The following is a 19,110-nucleotide window of genomic DNA, read 5'->3' on the forward strand; positions in this document are numbered from 1 at the left end:
CGTACTAAAGTCTAACCTCGTGCCCATAGCAGTCTGCAAACCCTTCCAGAATTTGGAAGTGAAACGGGCATCTCTATCAGAAACAATCGACACTGGCACTCCATGCAATCTCACTATCTCAGACATGTACAACTGTGCCCACTTACTAGCAGTATAGGTGGATTTACCCGGAACGAAGTGCGCTGACTTAGTAAGTCTGTCCACCACAACCCAAATCACTGTAAAACCCCTCAGAGTTCTCGGCAGCCCTGTAATGAAATCCATGGACACGTTTTCCCACTTCCATTTCGGTATGCTCAAGGGTTGTAATAAACCCGCTGGCTTCTGCCTTGGTGTCTTAACCTGCTGACACACCCAGCATCTACTAACAAATTCTGCTACTTCCCTCTTCATGTTACGCCACCAATAAACCCGCTTCAGGTCCTGATACATCTTCGTACTACCTGGGTGCATGGAAAATGGGGAACTGTGAACCTCAGATAATAATTCTGTCTTAACAGCACTATCCGACGGCACACAGAGGCGTCTCTCGAACAAAAGTCCACCATCAGAGGATAATGAGAACTCAACCGCTTGCCCTGCCTCTGCTAGGCTACGTTTCTCAACCAGATAAGAATCGTTACTCTGAGCATCAATGATCCTTTGCCTCAAAGTCGGCTGTACCGTCAACTGGGCTAACTGCATAGTAACTGCCCCCACTGACACTGCAATCTCAGCCCGCTCGAGATCCCGATGCAATGGGGCCTGTCGGGTAATAAGTGCTGCCGAATGTGATACCTTTCTACTAAGAGCATCAGCTACCACATTTGCCTTGCCTGGATGATATAGTATCTCACAATCGTAATCCTTCACTAACTCAAGCCACCTTCGCTGTCTCATATTCAATTCTTTCTGGGTAAAGAAGTATTTCAAGCTCTTATGATCCGTGAATATCTGTATCTTTTCACCATATAAATAATGCCTCCATATTTTCAAAGCAAAAACCACTGCTGCCAACTCTAGATCATGTGTAGGGTAGTTCTGCTCATAACTCTTCAACTGACGGGACGCATAAGCGACCACCTTACCCTGCTGCATCAAAACACAACCCAAACCCTTCTTGGAAGCATCACTATAAATCACAAAACTGCCAGAACCATCAGGTACAGTAAGAACCGGTGTGGTAATTAGCTTCTGTTTAAGGTTCTGGAAACTGTCCTCACATGCCTTGCTCCAAACAAAAGGAGCTCCCTTCCTGGTCAACTGAGTGAGAGGAGTAGCTATACGAGAAAAGTTCTCCACAAACCGTCGATAATAACCTGCTAAACCCAGAAAGCTGCGAACCTCACTGACTGTGGAAGGTCGGGTCCAACCGGTGACTGCCTCTATCTTAGCTGGGTCCACAGAGACTCCAGCCTTAGAAACCACGTGGCCCAGAAAGGACACCTGCTTCAGCCAAAACTCGCATTTCGAGAACTTTGCATACAACTTATTATCCCGAAGTGTTTGCAAAACCATACGTAAATGCTCCTCGTGTTCGGCCTCCGTCTTGGAGTATATCAAGATATCGTCGATAAACACAATCACAAAAGTATCTAGGAACTCCCTAAACACTCTGTTCATCAAGTCCATAAACACTGCTGGAGCATTTGTCAAACCAAAAAACATCACAATAAACTCGTAGTGTCCATACCTGGAACGAAATGCTGTCTTTGGTACATCACCATCCTTAATCCTCAGCTGATGGTATCCCGACCGAAGATCAATCTTAGAGAACACTGTGGCTCCCTGTAACTGATCAAATAGATCGTCGATCCTGGGCAAGGGATATCTGTTCTTTACGGTTACCTTGTTCAACTCCCTATAGTCAATGCATAGACGCATCGATCCATCCTTCTTCTTAACGAATAACACTGGCGCACCCCAAGGTGACACGCTCGGTCGAATGAACCCCTTATCAAGCAATTCCTGTAACTGTACCTTCAGTTCTTTCAGTTCTGCGGGGGCCATTCTGTAAGGGGCTCTGGATATAGGAACCGTGCCCGGCTCCAACTCTATGGCAAACTCAACCTCTCTGTGAGGAGGTAACCCTGGAAGTTCCTCAGGAAAAATGTCCGGATAGTCCCTCACCACCGGTTTTGACGACAGGGATACATCCGCCTCTCTAGTATCCACCACACTCGCTAAGATACCCCAAGTACCCTGACTGAGCAGTTTACTGGCCCTGATGGCTGAGATTACCTGAGGCAACGACTTTGACCCTCCTCCCTTAAATTTAAAACTGGCCATCGAGGGAGGGTTAAACGTTACCTCCTTACGTGAACAATCTATGCTGGCGTGGTTAGCGGCCAACCAATCCATGCCCAGGATTACATCAAAGTCAAGCATATCCAGGACTATCAGCGTTACTTCAATCACATGGCCTGCTATCTCAATCTGGCATGCTTTCACCTTTTCCTTCGACAACATACACTCCCCGGAAGGAGTAGATACTGATAGAACATGGTGTAAGGGCTCTACCTCTAAGCGGGTATGCAACACAAATGCGGAAGAGATAAAAGAATGTGACGAACCCGAATCAAACAAAACTAAGGCGTAATGCCCCAACACTGGAAGCGTACCTGTCACTACCGTGCCTGCCTTCTCAGCCTCAGTCTTGTTGGTAGCAAAGACTCTACCCTGATGTGGAGCACCTGCTCCCTGATTCTGCGTGTTCCCCGTGAGTCTCAACGGGCATCTATCAGCTGTATGACCCTCTTGCCTGCACTTAAAGCAAGTCCTGGTCCCGAATAAGCAACGGCCCAGATGGTGCTTCCCACAAGTGGTACACAACGGCTTCCCTCTGGCAGCCTCCCCTGCCTCGAAAGGTTTCTGCTGGAAGCGGCAAAACTCACCACCTGATCTGAAATTCCGCTGTGGCACTGGAACAGGCTGCTGCTCGGCCTTCCTCTTCTGTCCCGATGTCGAACCTCTACCAGCGGTCTTAGACGAGTTAGCCCTCTCCTGTAAACTGAGATCCACTGCCAGGCGCAGTGCATCGGCATGAGTAGCGGGTCGGAAAGCTCGGACCAAACCCTGAATGTCCAGTCGGAGGCCTCTAACAAACTTATCAGCTCTGGCCGCCTCGGTCGCTATCATCTCGGGAGCGAAATGGGATAACATGTCAAACTCCGCATCATACTGCTCCACTGTCATGTCACCCTGCTCTAAGTTCAGGAACTCCTGCCGCTTGGCATCTCTCAAACTAGCAGAGAAGAATTTCGCATAGAAACTCTCCTTAAACTGTTGCCACGTGATCTGACTCACATCACCACCTAGCATTCTCCCTGTAGTCTCCCACCATGCAGTACCTCTGTCAGTCAACATAAAAACAGCACACTGAACTTTCTGATCCTCAGGGCATTTCATGTAACGGAATATGGTCTCCAAGGACGATAACCACAGCTGAGCCCTGGTGGGGTCCTCCAAAGACCCATCGAACGTCGTGGGATTATACTTCCTGAAATCCCTCAGGTGCTTAGCCTCTGCTGACAACTGATCCGGCACAAACTGGGGCGCAACTGGTACTGGAGCCGGAGCTGGAACAGGAGCTGGTGCTGGGGCTGGCGCTGGAGCGGGCGCCGGAGTTGGCGAGGCAGGCTTCTGCTGCTCCCGCATCTGCATAATCAAATCTCTAAACCTCTGCTCCATGGCGGCTAGGTCCGCATGAGTAACTGGCGCAGCCGGGTCAGGGGCTGGGGCTATAGGCTGCACCTCAGGCTGAACGCGTCCTGCTCCCCTTCCTCGGCCTCCTCGGCCACCCCTACGTGCACCTCTCCTTGGCGGCATTTCCCTAACAACCACCAACGATCCCTTTAGTCATAAATGGTAATTGAATTTGCAGTTTAACTTAGGTAAGGTAATGCATGTAGAGTTATACATATACTTTCATGGGAGCGTACCTGACGAGCGACAAGGATCGTTTCAGCCATAAGGACACAAAACACAGACTCACATTATAAGCCAGTCTACAGAACCTAAAACTTAGGCTCTGATACCAACTGTAACGACCCAACTTTCCGGACTAAGCTGAGGTCACTACTAAATACCAAAACTCGACCATTCAACATAGAATTTAAAACGGACCAGTTACGATTCATTAAAAAGCATTAGAAACATTACAAAAAGACAGTTTCGGGCCCTATTTTAAATCAATCATAAAAAGTCTCAAATAAAGACTCAAGTCAACAGTTCAAAATCACAAGTCAAATATTCTGACAAAATACATAGCGGAAGCGATAAGAAAACCAGACGCGTCCATATGGCCTTCACGCGTCCTTCCTGCCTCTCGTCGGTCTGCCCCTCGCTGTGCCCTTACCTGAAAAGTTAAAGAAGAGAAAAGGGTGAGTATAAACATACCCAGTAAGGGACCCACTACTGGGCCCGTTAGGGGACAACAGTTAACTTCCTATTCGGGGATACCCTACATAACAGTCTAGTGGTTCCGTAGAACGCACATATCAGTCTAGTGCTCCCGAAGGATGCACACATCAGTCTAGTGCTCCCGAAGGATGCACACATCAGTCTAGTGCTCCCGAAGGATGCACACATCAGTCTAGTGCTCCCGAAGGATGCACATATCAGTAAGGCATACTACCCCATAGATGAAGCTAACCGTTACCCCTCAGTCCATACTAAACCGTCTACAACAGTCACACCCCAACGGCATTTATATTACAATTCCGCCATAGGCTTGTCAGTCAGATAGTAAAGGTTTAAATAACTACACCCTCAGTTGCTATACGCATCACCAGTTCGCACACCATTAGGGAAAACCCTAGACCCAATCAACTAACCAACCAAAACCGGACTCACTGTCCTTCCCTGTCCAAACTCCATGATCAACATCCAGACCAATGATTACTACATACTGAACCGTAACTTCAAGGTCCATCAACATAAAATCCCAATCTACAATTAGCAGTCACATTACCTTTACATCAGACAAAATATAATAACAGTGCTTAACAGTCAACACACATACAGTTATTCAGTACAGTCACAAACGTGTAATCCCCTGTGGATTACTACGTTTTCAGCCTCGATCCAAGGTCAGTAGTAGGAAAACCCTTACCTGATACTCGGTTATGCCCCTCGATCGAATCCACGCTCAACGGATCAACCTAAACGAAAACACAAAGGTTTTAGTTGATGACTCTAGTAGAAGTCGTTTTAAAAGGTTCGAAACGACACCCGTTGACTTACCCAAGGAAAGGAAAGATATCTCCAAACAAGCCTGCCGCGGGATCCGAGAACTTAAGCGTCAACTCCTTACTACCTTCAAGGGAGAAAAGTAGGGCCATATCTTATTCCAACATTCAAACTCGAATCGGATGTGGTAACATTAGGGAATTCATCAAAAACAATCCTTACCGAAGACTCACCGTGACCCGAAGTGGAGGAAGGAAGGCTTAGGTGGCTCGGCTCGGCTTGGCCTCGGCTCACGGCTCGACTCAGCTTGGCTTGGCCTCGGCTCGGCTCGACTCAACTCGGCTCGGCTCGGCTTGTGGCTCGCGGCTCGGCGGCTCAACTCGGCTCGGCTAGGTCTTCGGCTTGACTCGGCTCGCGGCTCGGCTCAAGTCAACTTACGGCTCGGCTCGGCTTGTGGGTCGCGGCTCGGCTGGATTTGTTTATGGCTCGGGTCAGGTCAGCTTGGAACCGGGGCGACCACGAACATCGACCTCCAGCGTTCGACGACAGAAAAACTTCGCCTCAACGCGACGGGGAGCGACTGGGCGTCGGCGGAAGGTGGGGCGCACGTCGGTGGCTGGCGTCGTGAGTCCGAGAGGAGATCCGAAATAGAGGGAGGCCGCGGCGGAAAGCTTCGACGACGTGGACAGAGACGGAGGCGTGCACGACGGAGGGAAAAGGGAAGATAAACGGGCGGCGGCGTGCACGGAGGAGAGATGGCGAACGGACACGGTCGGAAGGAGAAGAGAAAGAAGAGGAAGAGATGGCCGTCGGAAGAATGGAGAAGAAGGCTCGGGGTCGTGCGGCGGCGCAAGGAAGAAAACGGAAGTGGATGGGGCGCGCGCGGTAGGGTTTCCTTCTTCTTTTTTTTTTTAAAAAAAAAAAAAATATATATATATATATATATATATATATATATATATTAAGTTAAGGAAATTATAATAACATTTTTAAAATAATAATAATAATAAATAAAATATTATTAAATGTGTATATATACATTAACTTTTAATAGTTCTAATTAATAATAATAATATACAAAATATTATTATTATATATATATATATATATATGTATTAACTTTTATCTAATTAATTAATAATAATAAGATTAATAAAAATCAATAAAAGATAATATTAATATTAATTTATATATATAAAGATTATAATAACAATAATAATAATAATATAGTTACTATTATATTATTATCATATAAATTTAAAACCATAAATTCCCGAATTTAAAAAAATAAATCCTAAATTTAAAATTCCCTAAAAAAAATTAAATAAGGCGGTAAAAGTTTACCTCGAAAGTTTGGGGCGTTACAAAAGGCCTACATTCTTTTAAATATATATTACTTGTTTACACCTCTTCAATCCATTCATCTCTTGACTTTTCATCTGTTAATGTGTTAATTGTAGTTAGTCTTTTGATAGTTCTTGATAAGAAGTTTAACTTATAATTCTTATCGCGTTAGTTGAGCTATAATCATCACTTAGCCAGTGTTTTTCACAAACTACCCGAAAGGACAAGTAGCAAGTATATGGCTAACACACGCAAAGAGGAGTTTAGAGATAAACTCCACCTTAGCAAGATGACTTCCACCATTTGTATCTTGAAAGGAGGACAAGTGTGGACAATAGGTACCAATAGGTTGCTGTCCTTAAACACAAAGCTCTTTAAGCCTTATAAGTGTAACCTTTTAAATATATCTCGTCTAACTAGGTTGAGTCATTTGTACTCTAACAAAAGCACAGGTGTGACATTTAAAGACTCCAAGAAGAGCTCACCTTAATCATAGATTAGTTATGAGGGTCATTTCGCATCAAGACTTTCATAGCCTAATCGCCTAGTAATATATAGACATTCCTTCAACTATTCTTAAGACAAGTTAGTTCGCATCTTCAATTTGCATCTACTTAATTCACCCTTACAGATCCTCTAGCCAAAATAAGTAGTTATAGTTAAACATACATTTCACCATACTCTATAGATAATTCTTTTATATCGCCTGAATGATGAGTAAATCCTAGAACTAACCTTTAATATCAATTTCCTGTGTTCGACTCTAGATCGTCCAGATAAACCTATTGTTTCGCTTATACTTGGACAAGCAATAAAAAAATTTGTATACGACAAGGACTTAGAAGTATGTGACAAATAAAGACATTGGGAGCATTTTGCAAGCAATGATCATGTCTCTACTTAAAGTACTTCATGTTTACTCAAAATAGCCTAGGGACCTTAGTTTATTAGATTTAAGAGTATTCAATTTCTTAATAACGATTTTATTGAATATAATATGATTACAAACTACGAGTTTTATGACATAAATTCCAACATAAGTAAGGTTCTCAGTGGATCTCAGGCTGATCTCGACCAAGATTACTTAAAGAAAACGTGTGACAGACTTCCAAAAATTCATTTCTCACGTGAGTTTATCGTTTTTCAAATGCAGAATTCCTCTTTAAGTTTGAAAGGCTTTAATTTCTCACCATCTTTCACTCCAAGAGCAAGTAGAGAGAGAAGAGTTTGAGAGAAGTTAAAGTTCCTTGCAAGAGTTGAAGCCAAAGCAAGAGACTAGTTCAGCCAAGCATCAGTTTGGGTATTCAGTCAAGAAGCTACCAGAAAGTTGTTGTCTTTAGGAAGGGTTAAGAGCCTAAGGTTTAGATCCAAGTAAGTTAAAGCTCCTTTTCTTGGTGTAAGATGATTTAAAGCAAGTTTGCAAGCTTTTTGTTGTTGATCTAGACTCTAAATCTTATTAGGAGTTCTTTTAAGCTAGGACAAGTTTGGTAGAAGTGATTTTAAGCAAGCCAAGGTTGTCTAGACTTCAAAAGAGTTTAAGGTTAGTAAGAAAAGAATTCTATTGAGTAGAAAATGGGAAAAGGTAAGAAGTTAAAAAAGTTTCCTTTAGTTGAAACCTAGAATAACTTGATGCTTCCTTGTTGTTTTCAAGACAAGAGGAAATAGAGCAAATTTTTAACCCAAGAATCTACCCAAAAGTTGTGATTGATAGAAAATCAGTTTCAAATAAATCTCTAAACTTGTTTATTTAAGTTATATTTAATGCATGCTTTGAATTAAAAGTACTTGATTCATACTTGAGTTATAAATGTATTACCAAGCATGACTTTCAAGTTTAGAAAGAGTTTTATGAGATTGATAAATAAATATGCATTATATAAGTTTAAAAGCATTCAAGATTTAACATGTTTTTTTGAACATGAGACTTATTAGCTAATTTTTTGAATGTTAAGTTTATGAGAGTATATCTAAGCGATGGATGAGTTTAGACAAGGCATGATGCAAGAGTGGCATCAAGTTAAAAAGCTCTAGTAGCTAAGCACGAGTTAAGTTAAGTTGAGAGTTAAGCTAGAAAATTTTAAGAGCAAAGCATGATTAGATGTTTTGATATTTCAAAGAGCGATACTAGATATATATGATTGAAATTGAGACCCAAGTTATAATGACATTATGTGCACAAAAAGATTATGTTTTTGTCGATGTTGATCAGTGTACTCCATAACAACAATGTTGTTGTAAGTGTCGGACGTGTCCCACTACACAAGAATGATGGGAGTACCTAATATGCCCTACTACATCATGGATGAAAGATTGTGTTGTTGTCAATGTTGTGTGTACTCCATGACAACGATGCGATCTTGAGTGCCAAGCGTGCCCCACTACAACGAGAATGATGGGAGTACCATGCATGCCCTACTATATCATAGAAGAAAGATTATGTTATTGTCGATGTTGAGTATACTCAACGACAACAATGCGGTCGTGAGCGTGGGACGTGTCTCACTACGATGAGAACGATGGGAGTACCAAATGTGCCCTACTACATTGTAAAAGAAAGATAGAAAGAAAGACGATAGGAGTACTAGGCATGCCCTACTACATCATAAAAGAAAGATAGAAAGAATGATAAAAAGAAAGGTGATGGGAGTACTGGGCGTGCCCTACTACATCATAAGGTTAAGATCAGACAGGAAGACGTTAGGAGTACTGAGCATGCCCTACCACAACGTAGTAAAGTCAAGCCAGTTGATTCTAAGACGTGGGTTACTTTGCTAGAAATAATTGCTTAGAAAGTACTTTACAAAATTGTGTTACATATGTTGCATACTTGTTTTAGTAAGCATGCTTTGTTTTAAAAGTTGCCAATCACAGGGCTTTATAACTCATCCTTTCAATGTTTATTTTTCGTACAGGTAAAGATCATGGTTCTTGAGTTAATAAAGCATCTATCTACTCTGCTAAGTTGATTAGATTTTGTACGACTCATTCCATGCATACATGATCATTTTGTAATTAAGCTAAGAGAGGACTTAGTTGTCGTTGTCTGTAATAGACTAGTATAAGAGTTTGTTTTGAATTCTAAAAATAGTATTGTCTGGTTAGGACTCTAAACTTCTTGTTGTCTATATAAGATTGTAAACATGTTGCCCTATGGTTGGGTGAACCTGAAAGTGTTTGTAAAGCTTTGAACTTTTGTTTTCAAGTTAGACTTTTCTTTTCGCATTGTATGTCTAAGTTTATTTGAAAAAGTTAGATAAGAGTTACAGGTTAAGCGGGCTTGATACACATTGTTAGAAGGAGAACAATGTTAGTTAGCTTCACGCCACATCTTGGGCCTAGTAAGAAGGTACTCTGTGATAGGGTGTGACACTTCTGACCTTCTGGCTTGATCTAGTATCACTAACTCTGTCACTTTTCCGACCCCGTAAGATACCAATGTTTACTTGACTCCATTTGATAGTATCCCTCTTGAGGATCCACCCTATATAGGCAACTTGTTGGCAACCGTATCTATTTAACCGTGACACGTCCATACATTGTTTATTAGTTCATGTTGTCAGTTAGTTCATGTCTGCCCCACACACCATTCATTTCACGGTTGTGCTCTATATCTTGCTCTATATTAAAGGAACACTAGGGCTTCAGTTCTCCTCATGATCATCACTAGTTCTCTCTACTACTCTAATGTTGCCTAAGCAAGAGACCCTACTAATAGACAATCAACTACAAGTTACTACTTTTATTTAAGCGATTCTTTCATTTCCTGGCGTAGTAAGAAATAAATCGTTGTCTCCTGTTTCAATACCGAGTCTGGATATGCTCTTGTTGATGCTACTTTTGTGGTTGTTTGGCTTCAATAGCTCCTAGTTGATATAGGGGCTCCTTAGGACTCTCCCACTCTTTTTCATTGTGATAATCGTAGTGCTATTCAGATCGCTTATAATGATGCTTTTCATGAGCGAGCAAAACATACCGAGAATAACTGTCACTTTATCCGCCATCATCTCCAGGGTTCCACCGTCCATCTTTAATCCATATCTATTGTAGAGCAACCAACATATATTTTCACAAGGCATCTCCCTACTCTTGCTCTAGTCAGTTACATGGTAAACTGAAGCTGGTCTTTACTAATCGAGGGGGCATGTTAATGTTAATGTAATTTGTTATCATATTTGTTAATTTGTTTGGTTGTTAGGTATTTGAGTTATCTTTTGCATATAAATACTTATGTACTTCAACTCAAGTAATTAAGAAATCTAAAATACAACAACGTTTCCATATATGAACGATTTGGACCACATCATTTGTAACACTTATAATATGTTTAGCATTTACAAAGTGGTCATATCATAGCGTCATCAAGATAAGACATCCAACCTTATCCATATACAATATACCATTTAGGTTAACACTTGAACATGATCCAGTAGTATGTCTTTCTCATGTGTTTTTTTAAAATCAGCCGTTTACAAATCTCAATTTCATCAATTAAGATTTTTGGAGTTGTTTCTCTGTTTTCAACATTTTGTAGATGATTTATTTTTCTTGTTTTCATATTCAATTTTAAGTTTAATTTTGTTTTTGATTCATTCTTTTGATACTATGAAGTTTGTCATTTGATTGTTTCCTTGAAGTTCATCCTTTGTCTTCCAAAAAACAACTAGGGGTCTCTCTGAATTACATTTGTATTTTTTATTTTGTTCCTTCTGCTTTATCTGAAAGTGAATCTAATATCAAATTATTTGATAATTTGTATTGTTGACTTGGATATACTATTATTTTCTATAAGTTGTTCCCATGGGTTCTAGTAACTGACGTAGAAAATACTAATTTTCTTTTCTTAAGTAGAAATAATGTAGGGTCAGAATTTTGTTTTGTTTTCTTAGAAAGGGAATCTGCATTAAAACCTAAAAACCCAAAAAAACATTCACAGTGGGATTTAAGGTGAAAATATGAACAAAATTATTCATATAAGTATTTTGTTTTACATTTTTGTAGTTTATGTTATTTACAACTATTGTAGAGTAATACCTAGTTAGCTGATGAATAGATGGAAGGATCACCCTTGACATACTCACAAGATAATTTATATGTTATAAGATCGAAGTGGATTGAAGTCGTCAAAATGCATGTTTACTTAGCATAGAGTCCAATATTATATTTTGTATTTGTTGTAAATTTTTTTATGTTCGATTAATTTTTGAAAACCTTTTCTAGAGTCATATAACATATGGGTGGATACATACGTTTTCCATTTTGGATCAATTGAAATACTTAGTAAATGGTAAGATAACTTTTATTATCATATGTCCTATTACCTTTACACATATGATGGTACATTGTGTTGACCAAGTCAAATTTCAACATTCAGCTATAGGAAATTTTGGAAGGAAACCTTTTTTTTTTTTTTTTTTGTTATGAATGACAAAGTAATGGTTGCCAATAGGTACGTCTTAAACTTTGTTTGATAATCGATTTAGAAATGGTTTCGTTTTTGTTTCAAGTATGAATATGGCCTTGGATGGTTTCACATAAAGACAATCCAAAATCCTCCCCCCCCCCCCCCCCCCCCCGCCCTCACCTTTTTACATATTCGTTTCATTCGAAGTTGATGGTAACAAACGTAAGCATGTCAATCAGTCTTTTAATCCACTTTGACATTGTTTTAATACGTCAGTAACTTGGTTTGATTATGCTCTTTCTTTTGTCGTTTTTTTTATTAGGGCTTGAAAAATCTCGAGGTATGTTCTCTTGAATCAAGATTTCCAATTAAGTCCCATGCTTTTGGTGTGTAATAATCTATGATTTATAAAGTAAGTAGTTAGAGGAATTCAACTTGATGAAAATTAGAACATTGTTGGAAAATTTGGGTAGTAAGGAAATTTTCAACTTTGATTATGAGTACTATCTGAATAATTTTTTGTATAGCTAAGTTGGTTCTCTTTGTTCTTATAGGTTCGTTGGGAGTTATGGAAACATGATAGTTTTTAAGTTCATAGATTTGATTTAAAGTTGACTAAGTTTTTTCAAGTTTATGTTTATTTTGATTTGGAGCTTATTCATGTCATTATGTTGTGGATTTTATTGTTTTTGTTAGTAAAGTTTGATTTAAAGCTTAGTTGTATTAATAAATGACATTTCAAACTTCAATTACAATCCGTTTTTTATTTTTATATTGGCTTCTTTTGAAAAGTTCATGTTTGTGCTTATTAAGAAGGTGAAATCTGCTTGGCATGTACTTAATGAATCATGAATTTATTTTCTTTTTACAACATAAAAATGTCAAAATAAGTAAATATATGACTGAAAAATATGTATTGTGAACTGAAAAATAACAACACTAAAAAAGTGTCGATATATAAGCATTTATTACACAGGAACAGTGTTGAGAGAGTACATTTCTAGACAAGAGTTTTGTGTAACGAAAAGATAAAACATGACACGAAATAAATGTCGTCAATAACGAAAAAGTGACATGAATAAATAAATTACCATATGAACAATGACATTTTTTATGTCAAGCTATAGATAACAGTGACACATTCAAAGCGACAATATAAAGGTATTCCTGACAATATATATTGGTGTCATCTATGCAAATTTAGCGACACTTTATCCGAAGTGTCATTAAATAGTCTATCTTTACAAGGGCTTCAAGGAGGCAACATTTGCATCATTGAAACTCGTTACGACACAAATTTTGTGTCATTAAATCCCATTTTTGTAGTAGTGATAAAATAACCTTATATCTTAGTTTACTAGATAAAGTTAATGTAATCTAAATATCTAATAAAGAAATATTTATTTTATTAAATAAAGAACTCATTTATAATTTACAAACTATGACAACCACAAGATTTATGACATTAACCATAAAAAATCAGTCATAAATACCCATTTTTTGTTCCACAGATCCTATATATTCTCAAGTAGATTTCCTAAAAACCAAGTTCAAGATTGTTTGACATCCACTATGGCCAAGGCTAATGGCAAAATTCCATCATTTGCCTATATTCCATTGTAGTCAACAATTGTCCATGAGATGCACCCTTCAAATTACATCCGTCAAGCCTTGTTAGTTGTCTACATTTACATCCTAACTCAAGTTGTCTTTACATGCTCTAAGACAAGCATACACATTTCTAAAAATAGGTTGAATATGAATTTGAGTTCTTTCAACACTTGTCTCCTCAATTCCTCACCGTAGTAACATTGCTTTACATATTGCATCCCAGTTGTGCCTTCAAGCTTTTTCATCGCCATCTTCTTTGCTCTGTATATGCTTGATGGTTTGAGATATTTATATTAAAATTTTCCCTCACAAGATCTACAATGGCTTTCCAATCCATATTCAGTTGAACTTTGAATCGGTCTAAGTAATTATTAGCAAGCCAACTGATAGTTGCATGATTCTTAGTTTTCTTCTTAGTACAAAAGTGTGCACTATGTAGTGATTTAGTTTGGTAAGTACTATCATCTTGCCTATTCAAAGGATGTAACCTCCAATTAAACCCTTATTAACATCTTACAATAATCTTTCCCACTTCATTTTTCTAGTAAATCAACTCATATCCACCTTGTACAAAAAATTCTCTCATTTCATCCCTCCCTTCAGTTATTGTTCCAAATTTCATCCTCAAAGCAAACTCTATCTTTTCCTTTAACATAAAATGGTGGATTTCAACATAATGTTTCCGGCTCTCAATATCATCATCAGATTGAATTGGCAAGCGTATATCAAAGACCCAAATTTAGAATTACATGATTCAACATCTTCTAAGTTCAAACTAGAAGGCACCATCCTGATCATGTATATATCACTTTGCTTGTAGTCATTGATTGTTCTCATCATAATCTCCATCATAATCAAGGTTTAGTAATTCTTCAATGTTCACACCACTGTCACTAATATCGCAAAATGTCAACTATTTTAAAACTCTTAGGTGCCTTTTCTATGGCTATAGAGGTCTCTTCAACCACTTCAATGTCTATAATATTTTCTTCATATTAGTTAACAACATTCTCAGAGTGTTCTGTATATTTATGTAGTATTTTCCAGGAGGTAATGCAACCCTAATACGTTCAAGATATCTTTATCACACCACAAAAGTCTTAATCTCTTATCAAAATCCATGCCTAAAGTTAGAAAACGTATCTTATTCCATTTTTGTGAATTTATCTCCCTTTAACATGTTCTAAATTTCAAGGACAGAAAGCATATCAGTGCTACAATGCTTAATTTCATGCATTGTGCCTCCTACATATTGTGTTTTACCATTATTAACAAATTGACCTCCATGATATATAAACCGATAGGATAAGGCATGCGCAGGGGAAAAAGAACCGAAAATTCTACCTTAATTGTACTTAATTAACATCTAATGTCCTAAACTATAAGAATTAGAGTTTTTAGTACAATAAATTACATTTGTAGTTTCCGAATTACTCGAAATTTCTCCAATCACAAACACGGACCACCACTAAAGTTGACCCGCTATACTCTTGACGAAAAACTAGGTTGTGGGACCCGAAGGAAGAAGAATTTGAGTGAGAGAGTGATGGAAATTTATGAAAGGTGAATTGAGGAAAAAACTTGGTGATTTTTTTTTCTTTAAGTAAAAATAAAAATGGCAAAAAGTTTTTGAAAAAATGAAAACACTCACCCTTTTATAAACAAATTAGGAATGGAAATAGCAAATATGAGAATAAAAAATAAAAAAAATAGCAAACTGTTTTTTTATTTATTTATTTATGGCAACACTAACTGCCATAAATATGCCACTTTTTTGACCCAAAATTATCCCTCCACGAATTACAATTGTCCATATACAAATGCAGTATATTTGTTGAGATCAAAAAATCAAACAAAATATCACATATCACGAATAGTATTTGTAAACACACCCACTTGTGATAATTATTAACTAAATCAAAAAATTATTATATTGTTTCAAAGATCCCTAAACATATTCAATTGGTTTCAATATCCTCTAATTATCCCGATAAAAATCAACAAATTAACGAAAAATAACTTCAAATATTCAATTTTTTATTTTTCGAATTATATATTCAAAATTATATAATGCAATAATTAATTATTAGGGTAAAAATTAAAAAGTTAACGAAAAAGAATTTCAAATATTCTATTTTTTATTTTTTGGAATTATACAATCAAAATTGAATCCCTCCCTGAAATCATGGCAAAGATAATGCAATAATTAATTATTAGGATAAATATTAAGAAATTAACGAAAAATAATTTAAAAGATTCAATTTTTTACGCACGTAGATACCCATCCTTCTCTAAAAACATGGCAAATATAATGCAAAGAATTATCTTTGGTAAATTAGTTAAGTTTAAATTCAAAATTCAACCCTCTCTAAAATCATGCCAAATACAATGCAAATATTAATTATCTAGGATAAAAATGCTGGGATTAAGGGAAACTAAATTAAAAGATTCGATAGGAAGCAACGCGTGGAAACCGATATTCACAATCAACCGGAACGAATGAAATAACGCAGATGGCCGCAGAAACGAAAATTTGAGGAAAGAATAGAGGAAAACATATTGTTAAGAGGAAACAACGGAGGAAAGAACCAACATCATTTTTTTTTTCTAAATTATTTACCAAAAAAACACACATAATAAATTAAGTTTACATTCTCTTAATTTTAACATTTTTATTTTCTAAATTATTTATGAAAAATCATTAATTTTTCCATACTAAGATTAGAGTCATAAGATTACGTCATATACAATGCAATGAGTGAAGATCGTATTCGATGGTAGATAGATTGAGTTCTCTCGATATATTGATTATCGCGTTCTTGATGTGTATGTTCCAGTTTCATCGTCGTTTCAAGAATTTGTAAATTGCATCCAACGTAGACTTTTTCCAAATTTATAACTTTCTGTCTCTAGGTTGATCGTTTACTGGATTGATTGTAACAATTCGAACCTCATTCAGATTGTTGGTGATAAGCATGTGTCTTGGATTATGTTAGTCATATCAAAATTCCCTGACAATGATCTACTTGTTGTCGTTGACACTATATCTGCTACTGATATTGGAAATACCTCGTATTTGAGAGAGGATGTGAAATTGCTTTGAATTCCATTAGGCGTACTCTGGAGGACTCGTGTGTCATGTTTGATACATTGATCCAAAACAACCCAGGTACAAAAACTATAAATACTCTGTATTTTAACAAATAACACACGATCAATCTAGAAAGTACACTATAATTCTAAATTGTTTTATTTGACTATTTTTATGTACATATACGGGTGAAGAAGCAGATGATGAAGGTCGGTTTAATACAAACGAATGAAGTCCGGTGGAAAGCGATCTTAAAAGGGAATGGTGGAAAGCGATCTTAAGTGGAGAGCGATCTTAAAAGGGTTGGTGGAAAGTAATCCTAAAAGTCACTGCAACATGAGAGAACAGAGATGGCTGCGCGTATCTTAAGTGACGGTGGAAAACATTTCAAAAAGGAAGGGAGAAAGCGATCTTATTTTTCGAAGGAAAAGAGAAGGTTCAAAAAAATTCTAGGGTTTTCTTGGAGAAGTGAAATGGTTGCATGCAGAAGATGTGATGTTTTCCAAAAGATGGTTTTTTTTTGGAAAATTAGAATATTCAAGAATGTAGATAGTTTGTATTAATTATAGGGTATTTGTGATTTTTGTTACTATTATATTTAGAAATCGAATTTGTTAATTAGGTAAAGGCATTTAAGGCATAATCCTCTTATTTATTATTTAAAAAGTAACTGTTTTGCTATTTTGCCAATTTAAAAATAAAATTGTCATTTATCTAGAGTAAACCTTATATTTTGCTATTCTTCTTGTCGCCCCAACAAATTACATGCAAAATTTGCTTGTAATTCAATCACCAAAGCCCAACACTTCACAATCTTCTAACCATTAATGAAATTATTTACCAATCCATTTTCTCCTAGTGGGTTTGGTGTCATCATCATGAGCCACCACTTAGTCCCACTAAGAGTTATTGATCCAACAAAATGTTGATTTTTCCAAAATGGTCATTTGACCCTTCTAAGTCAAAGTCCAAGTTAAAAGTCAACATTTTAATTTCTTACCATTTTGCTCTCCTTAACTAATTCCAACCTCCCGAGTATGAATCCGCATTCATTTTCTTAAAATTCAAATCATATTTGAACATATCGTCCCGTCAAAGTTTGACTATTAAAGTAAAAAAGTTAACATTTTGATTTTTTTCAACTTTGACTATTTCCATCATTAGGCCAGTGCTAATGAGCTACTCTCACCTATGCAGATTTAAGTATAATCTCGTGTGAACAGGAGTTAATAGTTATCTAAAGATTAAAATTAACTTACCTAGGTCATCAAAAAACGAAATGATCAATTTTAAATAGTAAACGACCTTATAACGTAAAAGTAACTACTTCATGGTTTAATCTTTAAACTTTTTACATACGATGCCCACACTTTCATGTTTGTACATAAACAATTTAAAGATCACATTGTTTGTACTAATTACAAAGCTGGCCGCGTTCATAGTGTCTCTAAAATAAATAAAGAACCCAACCTTATTCATTTATTATTATAGACTATTTAAACTATATACTCGAATTTGATCCATATTTATATCTCTATGTAAAGTTCAAATTTTTTCAAAATAATCTGAAGATTTTAGTTTATTGGATTTAAGATTATAATATTCAACTTCTTAATATCAACTTTATTGAATAAAATATGATTACAAACTATAAGTCTTAGGACATAAATTCTAATATAAGTACCATAAATATATACTCCCATCAACGCATTTATTACATTTGAAATAAACAAACATCCATCATTTATTAAAATCCACTCACGTTGAGAAGAAAATAACAGTAAAAACACCTCTAAATCTTTGTTTGGAAAAAATTACTGTCTTAAAGAATGTGAAAAAAAAGACACCCAAAAAAGCAACCAAACATCAAAACGAGATTGAATGCTAGAGAGAATATGATGAAAAAATCTAGAGAAGATCGCCATGAAAAGAACACCGAAACACACTCCAAGAAAAACAAAGAAGCACTCTAGTTTATAAAAATAATTGTTGGTTTTAGTTTCAAAAGAAACTTTCCCAACCCTCTTCTTTTATTTTCCTTATTACTATTATTATTTTTTTACACATGCTCTTAAACCCAACATCATAGCATTGACAGGTGACAATCATCCATTTTCTAAGAAGTTAATTGACAAAGTTGGTCGATATCAATGAAAATGATCCAATTTCAACCAACACCAAAGTTTAAGGGGTGTTAGGGGTGTTAAAGGCAAAGTCTATCATAAGACCATAATAACTATATCTTGCTACAATAAATACTATTTTGTACACATCCAATTAACTATAATCAACATTATTTTAAAATCCACATTCATCATATTTTATTGTTTGCTATCGGGTTTACTATTTCATTCTCAAAATAAATGATTTACATCTCAAACACATACTATTATAACTTAAATTAAAATATTGTATATCTAAACACAAACTATTATAACCCATCTATAATAGCAAACACCTTGCCTTAAATTTCCATATTTTTAAAATTGAAAGT

The sequence above is a fragment of the Cucumis melo genome, chromosome 2 (genome assembly GCF_025177605.1).
Source record: "Cucumis melo cultivar AY chromosome 2, USDA_Cmelo_AY_1.0, whole genome shotgun sequence".
NCBI lineage: Eukaryota > Viridiplantae > Streptophyta > Magnoliopsida > Cucurbitales > Cucurbitaceae > Cucumis > Cucumis melo.